This window comes from Carcharhinus amblyrhynchos, chromosome 14 (genome assembly GCF_965287045.1).
Source record: "Carcharhinus amblyrhynchos chromosome 14, sCarAmb.v2.hapA, whole genome shotgun sequence".
Lineage (NCBI taxonomy): Eukaryota > Metazoa > Chordata > Chondrichthyes > Carcharhiniformes > Carcharhinidae > Carcharhinus > Carcharhinus amblyrhynchos.
In genome coordinates, this window is record NC_137337.1 from 38,372,430 (window position 1) to 38,388,572 (window position 16,143).

Below are 16,143 nucleotides of genomic sequence, written 5' to 3' on the forward strand. Positions count from 1 at the left end.
CCACCCCAATGCATTTCTAGAATCTGAGACGCTCTGAAGCTTTTGAAAGGGTGGCACAGTGGTTAGCATTGCTGCTTCACAGCTCCAGGACCTGCGTTCGATTTCTGGCTTGGGTCACTGTGTGGAATTTGCATATTCTCCTCGTGTCTGCGTGGGTTTCCTCCGGGTGCTCCGGTTTCCTCCCACAGTTCAAAGATGTGTGGGTTAGATTGATTGGCCATGCTAAAATTGCCTTTCATGTCCTGAGATCTGTAGGTTAGAGGGGTTAGCGGGTAAATATGTAGGGATCAGGGGATAGGGCCTGGTTGGGATTGTGGTCGGTGCAGACATGATGGGCCACATGGCTCTTTCTGCACCATAGGGTTTCTATGATTCTAAGTAGGCACTGCATCCAGAAACTAAATATTATGTGTATTGTGTGTATATAATTTTTAAAATATTAATTTGTATTTTGTGAACGATTACAGTATGTGAATTTTAATGCCTAAAATTGTGGTGATTTGAAATTGTAATATAGGTCAACAGTTTGATAGAATAATAAATGTATGTTATATATATTCATTGTTTCAAAAAAATATAAACTAAGAATGACTGTACAATACCGAGAATGTAATAAGATTTTCTACTTAATCTTATGGGAAATACTGAAATTTAACTTTCTTTTTATGAGCCATGTCCAAACTGTTTCAGTAACTTCCTTTAAAATGCTCAGCTCCATCCCTCTATTTTTAAAATTGTGGTTAGTTTTAATGTTTAGCAATGATGCAGTATTGTACCTGAACCCTTATTGAATCCTTATTGAAATATTGAATCCTTGAGGTGTGCCAGCTTCCAAACTGAAAATTGTAATTTTATTGAGGTTGTTCATAATTGGCCAAATTAAGTGTGTAGAAGTAATCAGTTTGCTTTATGCCTCCCTGAAATGTTTAGTTTTGCAATGCATAGACCAAAAAGGAACACGCTTGTTGAAATTGTAGGTAGGACCTATGAATGAAAACATCAAAAATTATCAACTGTCCAAACTACTGCATTCAGCCACACAACTGTGCATTGATATCACTGTAAATGCCATGGGTTTTTATTTTCAGTCTGTATTCAGGAACACTCTTGTTCATCTGAAATTCAGCAATGATCAGAATACGCCACAAAATATCAAAACTAACAGGTTTCTTATTTCAGGCTGTTTAAATAATCATGGTAAGTGTCCAATTTCTCATCTTTGCATAAAGACAAATACTAGTGGAGAATGCTGAGACCAATTAACTAATTATTTAATAAACAAAAGGAATTTGAATGTTGGCAGTCAGTCAAAAATAACTCCACCTATAATCTTTTCCAAAGGTTTTTAGGCCTGCGGTCTAATTCCAGCACTTGTGCGCTCAAAGAAATATTGGATTTCTACAAAAATAATGCCCAAATATTATGAAAATTGTAGCCTGGTTTTAGTCAAGTCTAAGGTTTGTCCTTTTACTAGCCTTTATCTGTGTTGTGAACATGAAACCATTGTTGGAAAATCTGTCTGGTTCACTAATGTTCTTTAGGGGAGGAAATCTGCTGTCCTTACCTGGTCTGGCCTACATGTGACTCCAAAGCCATAGCAATGTGGTTGACTCTCGACTGCCCTTGGGCAACTAGGGATGGGCAATAAATGCTGGGCAGCCAGTGATGCCCATGTCCCATGAATGAATAAATAAAGATACTTATTTACAGGTCTGTGTGCTGCCCTTCATATAAGCAATTAAGCTGAATAATTTGTCGGAAACTTTCAAAAGACTAAAAAATGCCTTTATAAATCAATCTATTATATATGGAATACAGCCCTTGGAAAAGGACTCCTTGTACAGATGTTGGGTGGGATTGTCCCAAAAAATTGTGAGTGCCAAATTTGCATAAAAACTGGTATAAATCACGCTGGGTTTTTTTTTCAGCAGGATTTTCAAAATGAATCTCCCATACTGTGCATTGCAGAGTGCACTAGAGTGAATCTCATTAAAAATCAGAGGGCAGGGCCTATTCTCGCTGGAGAAGCCAGCAGCATAACGCTGAGTGGGCCTCTGCACATGCACTGATCTGTCAGAAAGGAAATTAGCGCATGTGCAGTAGCCCCGCACTGCCGGCCACCCAATCACTGGCCAGCTCAATTACTGGCAATGCGTTCCCCCACCGCCCCCACACCCAGGCCCGGTTCAATCTCTCCTCTCCCCGCAGCAGCTCCAAACCCCCTCTATCCTAATGGATCACTGGCCTACCTCCCTTTGTCATCGCCAAATGCAGAGTGGCAACAAGACCCCTCACCCCCACTGATCTTTCTTTCCCCTCCAAAAGAGGCCCCATCCCTTCTCTGGGCAATGCCAAGGTACCCCCTGGGCATTACCACTTTTCCCCTTGGGCACTGTCAATTTGGCAATGCCTAGGGGACTACCTCCCCATGGCCCGCCCCCTTCACTCCAGTGGGGTTGGGCCACCAGCTCCCTGCTAGTGGTGAGCTATTGTAACCCCTGCTGGAATGAAACATTTTGGAGAGGGAGAGAGAGGCTAATGTGCCCGAAGACTTCAGTCTCAGGTCTGCTAATCGTACTTACATCTTCATTTGCATAATTTATTCAGCTTGAGTTATTCACCAATTTCTGGAGCAGAGCTGATGGCACTGGAAAATCCTGTGGCTGGAGATGTGCGGAGGCCATGGCACCCAGCACAAAGCCCACTACATGGCTTCCGCTGACGAAGTGCTAAGATTGAATCCCGCTCCATTTCTCCACTACCATCACACCATTCAAGAATGTAAATTACACTGTGATAAAACAACAATCTCTTACACATCAGTGGCATAAAGCTCGTTTTTTAAATGTTATTATTTGTCAACCTTAATCTGAAATAAGACAATATTTTAAATTTCACCCAACACCTGAAAACATTACTCAGTCATTCCAATGTTGCTGTTTGTGGGAGTTTGCTGCCTCAAATTGTTTGCTGTAATTCCTATATTACGACAGTCATTGCATTTCAAAAAGTGCTTAATTGGTTATAAAGCACCTGCGATGTCCTAAGATGATGAATTTTTGCATTTTTCACAGCTCCTGGATTGATGCAGCAAAGTCAGAATCTACTTTTACCCCGAAACATTGACTCAGCTGCCATGTCAGAAATGTCAGAGATAGGAAGATTTCAAAAAATTCTGTTGTCCGGCTTTCTATCAGTTTGTTTCAAGATAGACTAAGCAACTACACACTATTGCAAATACAAACTAATAGGAGTTGCAGAAAAGCATTGTCAATCATTCATATCACTGCTCCAATTCCCATCAATACTTTTCACAGTCTCCTTAAATCTTGTCCATAACTACATCTGGAATAATACTGCAGAGTTTCTCTCTGAATTTATTTGTTTTCTTCAAGGTTTAGACTTAGAAACTTCCTGTATCCTTAGAAACTTCCTGTATCTTATGATACATGAGATGCATGAAACACATACATCTGTTTCAATAGCTCATTTTCTTGGAATAGGCCATCAGTCTGTCATCAGAGGCTGTGGCTTGAGAAGCACCACTTCACATCAGTCATGGCTGAACAAGAGACTCTCGCACCTTTGGTGTATTGGAAGGATATATAAACTGATAACCTGTTTGGCCAATGCAGCTTCCACGACCTTCAAGTTCTGGAGTGGAATACACAGCTTCTAGCTCAGGCAGGGATGCTTTCCACTGTGCCATTAGACTACCAGGCTGAGGAGACTGATAAATTTGCTGTTCACCCTTTAGTTCAGAGCGACTGTGACTGATTATAGTATTCAATGTCAGGATAAGGATGATCTTTTTTCCCCTGTTAGGCAGAAATGGTCATTTTATACTATTCGAATGGTTTTGCTAAGTATGCAAAGTACACAAGCGTAAAGTGGCTCCAGAATGTGAGCTTGAATTTTGGTGTGAGGGAATTTGGTGGTGTGAGAGAGGTTTTCTGACATTTCATAAAAAGTGAGTGGTCTGAGAGAGTGAGCGAGAGACTAACAACATTGACGTATGAGCTGAAGTCTGGAAGCATTAACCGATCAGTAAATGGGTGAATGATAAGTACTTTCTCCATAAACGGGGGTAATAATTTAAACTGGCATTGGACAGATATAAGTATTGCATTAAATGTATAGGTTAACTAGTTAAACACTTGACTTAATTACAGATGATTATTGATATTGTTAATAATTTGTTTAAAAAAACTAAGATGATGGTATGTGATGTACAGCAGCTGTAGTGTAGGTGCTGATGTACACAAAGGCAGTAAACATCTGCAGCTTGAGAAAATTCGATTCAGAGTTGATGAACAGGAGTCTCAGCTTTGGACATTGTGATGTCTCAGCGGACGTAAAGTTATGTTGGCACTTTGTCCCAGGAGTCAGTCACACATGTTAAGCTGGGTACTTCAGATTTAGGCTGTGGTCAAGGACAGGAGATTTTGATTGTGAATAAGAACATAAGAAATAGGAGCAGGAGTAGGCCATGTAGCCCTTCGAGCCTGCCCCGCCATTCAATAAGATCATGGCTGATCTGTCGCTGCTCAGTTCCACTTTCCCGCCCTCTCCCCATAACCCTTAATCCCCTCTCCTATCAAAAACCCATCAACCCGCGTCTTAAAAATATTTAGCGAGGCAGCCTCCACCACTTCAACGGGCAGAGAATTCCAGAGATTCACCACCCTTTGAGTGAAGAAGTTCCTCCTCAACTCCGTTCTAAACCGCCCCCCTTTATCTTGAGGCTGTGCCCTCTAGTCCTACTGTCCTTTCTGAGCGGGAAGAGTCTCTCCACCTCTATCCTATCCATCCCATTCATCATCTTATACGTCTCAATGAGATCTCCCCTCATTCTTCTAAACTCTAACGAGTACAAGCCTAGTTTATTCAGCCGCTCCTCATAGCTCAACCCCCTCAACTCCGGTATCAGCCTAGTAAACCTCCTCTGCACTCCCTCCAAGGCCAAAATATCCTTGCGTAAGTGCGGCGACCAAAACTGCACACAGTACTCCAGCTGCGGCCTCACCAATGCCCTATACAGCTGCAGCAAGACTGCCCTACTTTTATATTCAATCCCCCTCGCTATGAAGGCCAGCATCCCATTCGCCTTCCTGACCACCTGCTGCACCTGCAGGCTGGGTTTTTGCGACTCATGCACAAGGACCCCGAGGTCCCTCTGCACCGTCGCCTGCTGCAGTTTTTCGCCACGTAAGTAATAGTCCTTCCTACCATTATTCCTACCAAAGTGGACCACCTCGCACTTGCCAACATTAAATTCCATTTGCCAGTTCCTGGCCCATTCGCCCAGCCTATCTAGATCCTTCTGCAGACTCTCCACACCCTCCGCGCAATTTGCCGTTCCACCAATCTTGGTGTCATCAGCAAATTTCGACACCATACCCTCGGTTCCCTCCTCCAGATCATCTATATAAATGGTAAATAGCTGAGGCCCCAGCACTGACCCCTGGGGCACTCCACTAGTCACCAACCGCCAATCTGAACAGCACCCATTAACCCCCACTCTCTGCCTCCTATTTGACAACCAATCCTCTATCCACGCTAACACCCTACCCCCAACTCCATGCCCCCTTACCTTCTGCAGTAACCTCTTGTGAGGTACCTTGTCAAACGCCTTCTGAAAATCAAGAAAGACCACATCCACCGGCTCTCCTCTATCCACCGCCCTAGAAACATCCTCATAGAACTCCAATAAATTCGTCAGACACGACTTCCCCTTAACGAAACCGTGCTGCGTCTGCTCTATCAAGCAATTCCCCTCAAGATGCCTCGCTATTTCCTCCTTGATGACGGATTCTAACATTTTACCTACAACAGACGTTAAACTAACCAGCCTATAATTCCCTGCCTTTTGCCTGCCACCCTTCTTAAACAACGGCGTAACATTAGCCGTTTTCCAATCTTCCGGCACTTCCCCGGAATCCAGCGACGTTTGGAAAATAACCACCAAGGCATCCACTATCACCTCCGCCATTTCTTTCAGAACCCTCGGATGCATTCCATCCAGTCCTGGGGATTTGTCCACAATCAGTCCCTCCAGTCTGTCGAGCACCACCTCTCTAGTAACAGTAATGTCATTGAGACCCTCCAGTCCTATCACCTTTCCATCGCTAACACCCGGCAAATTATTCACGTCCTCCTCCGTGAAGACAGAAACAAAAAAGTTATTCAAGACCTCAGCCATTTCCCCATCCCCTACCACTAAGTCCCCCTTCTCATCCTCTAAGGGTCCAACGTTCACCCTAGCCAGATGTAAGGATTCAGAAGGTAGCAATGAAGAAACCTCAGCCCTTGCAATAAGCCAACAAGATTGAGGTGCATGGAGCTTGTGTGGGCAAGGGCAGGGATTGTGGGGAGGTCGAACAAACTGACCAGGCAGTAGGGGACATTCAAGTAGGTGGAGGTAAGATGACTGTAATTCTAGTGGACAGCAGTATGTTGAGGGTAATAGATATGGTTTCCTGCAGTCAAGAGCATAAGACCTGAAGGTTGTGCTGCCTTTCTGCTCCCAGGGTTAAGGACATCTCCTTAGTGCTGGAGAGGAACTTGAAGTGAGAGGGAAAGGATCCAGTCGTCATGGTCCACATGGATAGTATGTAGGTAGGAGCAAGAAAGAGATGCTGCTAAGGGCGTATGAGCAGCTACGACCTAAAATCTCTCCGTTGCTACCTCAGCCACAAGAATATTAGCACAGGATAAATAAGATCAGAGAGTTGAATGCATAGCTTAAAGGTTGGTGTGGGAGAAATAAGTACTGGGGAAAGAGGAAACTTTACCATTGGGACGCGCAACACCAGAACAAAGATGGACCAGTTGACTGGTGAACCATACAATTAGGGCTATAGAGGGGGCTTTTTTTGGGAGTGGGAAAGGATTCACGAGGAGAGATTTGGAAAGTTAGATAAAGGACAAAACCAGTTGTGCAGGATAGCAATCATAGCCAAAGGGTGACAGGAGGTAGATCATACAAACATACGAGTGCACCAACAAATAAGACCACGGTAGGAAAATATGAAAAAAGGATAGAATTAAAGGCTCCTTGTCTGATTGTATGCAACATTTGTAACAAGATGGACAAATTGACAGCACAAATAGAACAAATAAGAGTGATATAATCATTACAGAGACAGGGTTGCAAAGTGACCACAGCTTTGCAGGATATTACAGGATTGCAAAGCTGAAACTTGTACATTCAAGAGCATTTGAGGAAGGATAGGAAGAAGGGAAAACGAAGTGGATAACACTATTAATTAACGTTGAGTTCAATCTAGTGGTGACAAATGTCCTTGGTTCAGAGGATCAACAGTATATAATCAATGTGTGTGGAGATAAGAAACAGCAAATGAAAAAGTCATTAGAGGGAGTGGCATTAGAGGGCCTGCTGTCTGTAGCTACACTGTAGGATAGAAGTCAAGAAATAGTGGAGACTTGTAAGAAACATACTGCAATAATCATGGGTGATTTCAATCTTTCTGTAGATTAGACAAAACCAAATTGGCAAAGGTAGCTTTGAAAAAGAGTTCGTAGTGTGCATTTGAGAGCATTTCTCAGAATGATATATTCTGGAACCAACCAGGAAACAAACTAGTTAGCCTTGTAATAAAATAGAATTAATGATCTTGTTGTGAAGGTTCATCTAGGTAAGTGTAATCATAACATAACTGAATTTCACATTCAGTTTGAAGGTGAGAAATGTGGGACCAAACTAATGTCCTAAGCTTAAGTAAAGGCAATTAAAAGGATATGAAGACAGGTGGCTAAAGTGGAATTGGATAACAAGCTAAAAGAAAAGATCATAGAGAAACATAGAGTGGCAGACATTTATGAGCTATTATATAACTTCCAACAAAAAAATATTTCATTGAAAAAGAAAAACTCCATGAGAAGGATCTATTATCTTTGATTAACTAAGGATGATACGAAATTTAAAGAAAAGTTGTACAATACTGCAAAAATTAATAGGAGCCCAGAAGATTGGAAAATATAGAAACAAGCAAAGGGTGAATAAAAAAGAAAATACAGGGAGAAATTGGAAGAAACAGCAATAAACATTTCTACAAGCATATAATCAAAGGAAAAAACCAGTGACAGTGAATGTTGGTCCTTTAGAGAGTGAAACTGGATAATCAGTAATGGAAAGGTTTAACAGCCTGTGAGTTCAAAGCAATGTTTATTGTGTGAATTTGGAATAGGTGCAATACTTGCTGATTGTAGTGATATGCTGAATTGACTATTCAATAGCAAGGTATTTAAAGTGAAAAATACAAATTATTTTCAAATGAAAGCATTTACTGATTACATATTTATCATTTGGCTGGCTTGATCTCTTTCATAGACCTGTTGTTTCAATTGTGGACATCGACTCTGCAATGCTCACATTTGCATCACGTCCACTGTTTTCCTCAGCTGAGATTCCAGACTGTTGTCTCAGTAGCAGAGGCACTAGGCTGTGGTTGTTTTGGACTTTGCTGATCACCTTGGGTTTGTGGATCCTTATCTGTTTCTGGAGTAAAGTAAATGTCAACTTTTGGTAATTTTTTGAGTTGCTCTTCAAGCTAGTGCTTTCTTTATCTTTTCTGATATCCGCTCTTAAATTTTCTCTTCATTGTAAACCTTCTGAAATTTTGTGAGGCCCCTGCGGATTGTGAGGCCCTAAGCTGTAGCTTGTTTAGCTTATGCCTAAATCCAGCACTGTTCCTAAGCAGTCTACAGTAATCGCAGATTGACCATCTGTGGTGAGGTAACTGTACAATTTAATTAAAATTGTTTCATTTAACATTTTCAATAAAAGTGTTGGATATGGTTTGAGATTGTATTGATCAGAATTCTCAGTTTTGGTATCTGAGGAAGAGGTAAAATTTCTTACAATCATTATCTTCAACCTATTAGAATTCTTTGCAGCATTTTTCTTATTGGAGACCCTACCTCTCCACTTTAGGAAGTTCAAAGGACAACGATACTTCGAGTCACATCTGAAATATCTATTAACTGGTCCTTTGTGTTCACCTATCATTTCTATTCCATTGATGCATCTTTTCTAACAACCAGGGCTTTGATCATCAATTATAATTTCAATTTTTTCAATTCTCAAAGGGACTTTTAAATGACAGAATGGGCTCTTTCTAAAATTTTCCATATATTCAGGTCAATACAAAACCTGTTTTTCCACAGCATGTCACCTCATGTTAAGTGAATTGTTAAAGTGTTATAAGATCTCTCATCATTTCATCATTGATCTTTACAAGAAACAGTTTAATGTCAAACACTGTTTGGCATTGCTTTATTCAGCTCCTTTACCCTAGTGCACAGCTATTCCTCTGTTGTGAATAGATGTTCTCGCAGCAAATCGTTCTCAGTCTCATGAAGTCTTTTACTATTTTGATGCTTTGAAGTATTTTGATGTTTCAAAGATTCCTTTGAATCTTGCTCCCTAATTCTCCTCTGAACATTGTTTAACTCTTCCCTATGTAGCCAAGCAGCCTAAAACTTTGCAAGGGCAGTTCACTGTGTTAATACATTCTGCATTAGTACAGTCACTATTCCACTTAGTTGCCTTATGATTCAATCTATCACAGGTGGTGTTGACTTTTGGGTTAGGCTGACATATAATTTATTGAGTCAGGTTGATATTTAAATTACTCCTAAGATTGTTTTTGAAAAGTGAATCACAGATAAATAGAGATGTAAGGGTCTATTTTGAGTTCATGTTGCTGACAGGAAATCCTGCAGGGGGCACTGAATGTCCAATATGGACTCCCAATGAGTGAATCCTTGAATCAGGAATCCAAATGGATTAAATTGTACACCAATTATATTGATCAGGTCTAAAAATATAACCAACTTAATCATGGGGAGTAGTAGTGTGAATTGTGGTTAGGCCCATCAGTTTTATAGTTCCAACTCGGGTATATAAGTTGAATGTTACAGGAGAAGTTTATACATCTATCTGTATACATGCAAAAAAATGTTTCCTAAAGCTGGTTCTCCACATGGGATTCCTAAAAGACATGAACAAAGAATGCTTAGTGTCCAGCATAGATCCATCAGACCTACATTGTGCTTCACATCATAAAATTGAAGCAATCATGATTTTACCTTCTCACAAGTGGAAATATTCACACTCTATCCACCATATCAAACTCCTTCATAATCTTAAAGAGCTCTATCTGGTCACTCTTCAACATTCTTTTTTTTCCTAGAGAAAAGAGCCCAACCTGTTCAGGTTTCCCTGACAGATATAAACACTCAGTTCCGGCAGTGTTCTTGTAAATTTTTTTGCATTTTCTCCTCTGCCTCTTTATTCTTTTTAGAACATGGAGAGCAGAGCAGCAGTGTGGAATATTTTTATGCATGGTCTAATGAATACTCAATCCAAGTTTAACCTAATATCTCTGCTTTTGAAATGCACACCTGAAACAATAATTAAAAACTCAGATTAATAAATCATAATGATGAGTTTCTGCCTACTGTAATATCTTTCTTTTGTATATCCAGACAGCAAAGTCTGACTTCTTTTCTCCATTACTAACAGCCTCCTTAAACTTCTTTCCTTTGTTCCTTTACCAGTGTGTAGAGCTCATAAGATTGAGACCATTTGTTCAGCAGCTTCTGCTGTTACCCCTACACCTCCACCCCTTTCCCTTTGTTAAGCAAGCTATCATGCTACATTGTCTCTTATTTGGTTTCTCTTCTCTGCTCATGTCATTTTCATGTTCATTTTGTCCACAAGACCTAATGTTTCCTCACTTGAAATCATTTTCTGAGCACTAAACTTCCATTTGTGTCCCTATGCTAGCTGATGTTCTGAATGGCTTCCTGTGTAGACACTCTTTCTCCTCTCTTCAAAACCAATAATATTATTCCCACCCTCAAAAAGCCCTCCATCATGCTCCCTACCCTTTCATACCACCACCCATCTCTGTTGAGGTGCATGGACGTATTCTCACTCACTTGTCTTGTGCACCTGCATGCTGCATCGACACAACATCAATTGACAGTATGGAGTAAGTTTCTATATGTACATTGATGACGACCTACTCCACCTCTCCATCGCCCTTCCATTGCTTCTGCAGTTAGATTGCTTATTCGACGTAGAGTCTCGGGTAAAGTGCTATTTCAGCCAGATAAATATTGGGAAAACCAAACACACTTTCTTTGGCACTTGCCACAAACATTTTTATTCTTCATAGCAATTCCATCCTTAAGTCACATCTCAAATTGAACCACATTGTACTCAACCTTGGCATTCCATTCAACCTAGACTTATGCATCTAACAAAGATCACATATTTGTATCTCGATAATATGGTACATCTTTGCTCTTACCTCAGTTCATCTGCTGCTGAACCTTTCATCCATACCTTTATTTCTTTGAGATGCAACTCTTTCTATGATCTAAGGCTGATCCCCACTCTTCTGCATTTTCGACTTTGCTTGTATTCTATTTCATACCGAGACCCACTCACTCAACACTCCTATCGTCTCTAATCTGCATTGGAGTTACAGGGGGAGCAGGAACTAAATTTAAAATTCCCATTGGTCTCTTCTCTGTCTATTAAACACACCACCCCTCATCTCACCCCCATAACCCATCACCACCAAATACATTCCATTTTTACAGCCCTGACCTTGTTTAATCACACTCCCTTCCCAGCTTCAGTCTATCATTGATGTCCACACCCTCAACAATCTAGGCTCTTGTGCACCAGAATTTTCTTCTTAAAACCCACTGCCCTCTTCTTCAAAATCTACCTTTCTGTGCAAGCTTTGGTGCTTACTCCTAATATGTTCTTTGTTTCAACATCCATTTTTGTCTGATTATGTCTTGTTAAATGCCCAGGGGTGTTACTCTACATTAAAACCACTTATTTTGTTGCAAAAATATACTTTATTCATAAAGTATCTGAAAAATCATTACAAACATTTCAAAATGGCCATCACACAGTGACAATAATATTCAGGTTCTCTACATACAACATGTTGCACTCTGAGGACTTCAATACAGTCAAAGAAACATTACAGACAGTTCAAAATAGTCATTACAAAATGGTACAAGGTATTAATTTGTCTACAAAGCTAAAGTTGTACTCTGAAGTGCCTAAACACAATTGAGATACATGTAATATTCACCATATGTATTCAATGCATGTAATACAGCAAGGCTATAAACACAAGCTGTTATTATATATTTCCCAGTTTACTGTCTTTTTTATTTCAAACTCCTGATCCTTACATCTCATTTACTGTTGCCGTTCTCTTCCACTTTGCTGCTTTGCCTAGTCTTTTTACAATACTTACTTGCTTTCTTTCCCACTTTCACAACTCATGATAAATTTTATAAACCAACTATCAATCTAAATCAGTGCTTGGTTCAAACATTAGAATTCTTTTTCTTTTATCATTAATATGACTTTTGTACCTTATGCTGTTCATTTGAAGAAAAACTGAAATGGTTTTAGTTCTGCGTGTATTTAAGATAGACATCAGAGGTGGTATGTTTTAAAATGGTGATTGGCCTACTATTTTTGATAGTAAATTGCCCATTATGATTATAATAGCAATATCGAAACTAACAGATGGCCAAAGGGTGGAAGAGATATGAAGTCTTTCATTGGTTTGGATTTACATGTGCAAGTTCAGCTGCATTATTCTAATGGACATGAGCCCAAATGCAATTTTAGAATATAGGCGCACATCTGCAATTCACCAATTTGATATTCACCAAATTTACTAAGATGGCCTTTGACTACATATCAAATAACTTTCCCTTTGTTCTTGTAGCAAAAGTATATATAGTAGTACAAAACTATATGTAAATAATTAGTTTAAATCCTAAGAATGTAGAACCATGTTGAAACCCAGAATCAAAGTCAGCTGTTATTAATTATCATGAACACTTCTTCTGTGAAAATATAGAGCCATTAATGTGTCTTTATACCTGGGCTTGAACTACTGAACCAATAAGGTTACTGATTGTTTTGATAGAGAATGTATAATAGTTGGTTTGAAATGCAGTATCAAGTTGTAACATATTGAAGAACAAACACTTGTTAGTTGCATATTCATTTTTAATTATGTGCGGGTGGAGGACATTCGGTTGAGCTTCATAGACATGTGCTAAAATTGTGCTTGTTGGGTTAGAAGCTGGCTTCCTATAATGTGTCTCTCTATAAATATAGAAGTCTGTAAAAACTGGTTCCAATTTTATCATTTAGCAACTGGCTTTCTAGAGTAGAGTAGAGCAGAACATAGCTAGTAGTAGAGTAGAGTAGAGCAGAACATAGCTAGTAGTAGAGTAGAGTAGAGTAGAGCAGAACATAGCTAGTAGTAGAGTAGAGTAGAACAGAACATAGCTAGTAGTAGAGTAGAGTAGAACAGAACATAGCTAGTAGTAGAGTAGAGTAGAGTAGAACAGAACAGAACATGGCTAGTAGAGTATTTTCCTAAAGGCGAAGGTTGGAAGCACAGAAAATATTCAGACAAAAAGCTACAATCCTCATAGCTATTGTGAAAGATGCCTGAACCAAGTGTAAATTATTCGGGTATGATTCAGACTGCATGGAAGAACAAAGTAGGTATGTGGACATGGTTATATCTCTACCAAACAGGAAGCAAGGTATGATCTTGGGGTTGTTGCTTCCTACCAGAAGCATTTTTTTCAGCTGGGTGTCTATCAGTTTGATAAAGGATTTGGACCTTCTCATAACTCTTGGATGAAATTCAGAGAGATGATCTGTTAAATGCCTATTAGATATGGCCAGACTTGGATCAACTTCAGAAAGTGAATGGTCATTCTGTGAAGGAATAAATCATGAACTTTACCAGATGGCACAAAATTGACAGAATCCAATTTGGGGATTCCCGATTCAGTATTAGTATCTATATGGCTGGATTGTTTTAACATGTCTAATATGGAGAAGCTGTTGGTTCTAACTGGTGTTCAGTTTTCTGACAGGAATACTAAGATTGACCCTTTTAAGAATCAATCTGCAGAGGGTCACATAACCTAGGGAACCAGTCAGAATCTACACTTAACAGGATCTCCTGTTAAGTGTAGATTCTGTACTCATATCTTGGGAGCTGGCTGCAGCCCTGAGACTGCAAGTCTCTATATAGTTTTAACCTATAAACAAACAAGTTGTGTTTTCCCCAAGCTGATGCACAAGCATCTTTATATTTGGCAAAGAAGATGGAATTTTTAAAAAGACCCTCAGACTGTGAGTATCCAGTTTACATTTAAGTTGAGAAAAGAAAAGAGTACTTGTCAAGATGCCCCTCTCTGGGCAGATAGGCTGATTTGACTCCTCTATGGATGACTGAACACAAAGCATATAGAGTGCCTTGTGCATTACTTCTAAGTGAACAAAATAAGGGAGAAGCAGCAGCACAAGGCAATTCTCACGAGTACACGTGGAACCCAAATTTATAACCTGAATAGCAGACACTCAGCCCCAAGCACACCAAGTCCGAATCATTCAGTGTGCTCTTGGAATTGGTGAATTCATATTTCCAGACTAAACAATAAGTCATATGCCAGAGATTCAAGTTTAATTCAAAAGGTGAGAGCCCAAGATGAAACAATTGCAATTTATATCACATATCTGAATATTGTAAACAGAAATCTGAGTATTGTAAACAAATATTTGAGTATTATGATTTTGGACTCAGCTCAAAATGATACATTGAGAGACAGATTAGTCTGCAAGGTGAATTACCAGACAATTCAAAGGACATTACTTGCAGAGATCAAAATAAATTTTAAATGAGCACTGGAGATAATGCAGACAATGGAAAGCATTGAAAAATGTGCACAAGAGTTACACAGCATGCAAAGCAGTGCTGTTCTCCAGTGAGGGCAAGCACCTGAAGTTAGCAGTGATGCCAAAACTGAAGTAGCTGTGACGCAGGAAAGGAGATCGGCCACAAACAAGACAAAGATTTAGAATAGACAATCAGCAAAGTTTAGTGGAATGTTACTAATGACTCAGCAGAATACACAAGGAGGCCAATAACATCAAGTTTGGTTAAAAAAGTGCCCATAATATTTATCATTCCTGAAAATGACATGAGCTCAGATGTGTTTTTGGGGCCAGTGCCTCCTTTATGGACTTGACCTCGTATATCAGCAGTGTAATATTTGTGCATCTACACCGTACCCAGGTAGATTACCTCAGTGGTTTGAAAAGTACATTTCTCCTTCTTAAGGCAAACTCCAGCCTCTTGAAATCTGAGCGCACATCATTTTTAGGAATGATAATTATGGGCATTTTTTACCTAACTTGTTGACACTATTGACCTGCTTGCATATTCTGCTAAAGAAACACCAGTACTGGTCTTGGAAGATTCCCCAGATAGCAGTTTTCAACAGAGTAAAAAAATTGTTGCATTTTCTAACTTGTTCATACATTTCAATCCATCTAAGAAACTAGTGTTGACCTGCAATGCCTCGCTGTCAAACGTTGGTGCGGTGTTGTCCCACGAAATAGTGACAGATCTGAAAGGCCAATGGACTGTCTCAAGAACCCTCAGAGGCCAAAACAGTTTACTCAAAAATTGAGAAAGAAGGATTGTCAATACATTCCACCAGTACTTAAAAGGTGAGCTCTTCACCATCCTTTCTGATCACACTAAGTCTTTTTAAAGAAGACAAGGCTATTCTGCTAATTACATTGGCAAAAATTCAAAGTTGAATGTTAATTCTGTCCAGCCTATGAATATACATTCAATCACTGACCTGGAACACACAATGAATATGGATACACTTAGCTGCCTATCTTTACAAGAAAATGTGACAGCTGCTCCAGTATGACAGATAATTGCCATGGCACTTTTTTTGGACAGTACCAGTCTCAGTCAGGTATTGGACCAGTTGGAATCCACTTCTGTCCAAAGTGAGACACAAGATATTTACAGGTTAGACCAATGAGCCAGTTTCTGGAGAAATGAAACCATTTGTTCCCCGCAAAGATGAATTGAGTTGCCAGGATTTCATCATACTCTGGGGAACAACAGTAGTCATCCTTGTACCAGGCAGAGAGACACTTCTAATGGAATTACACAATGATCATTCCAGCATCTCAAAGATGAAGATTCTCCCTAGAAGCTATGTTGGATAACACATGAATGT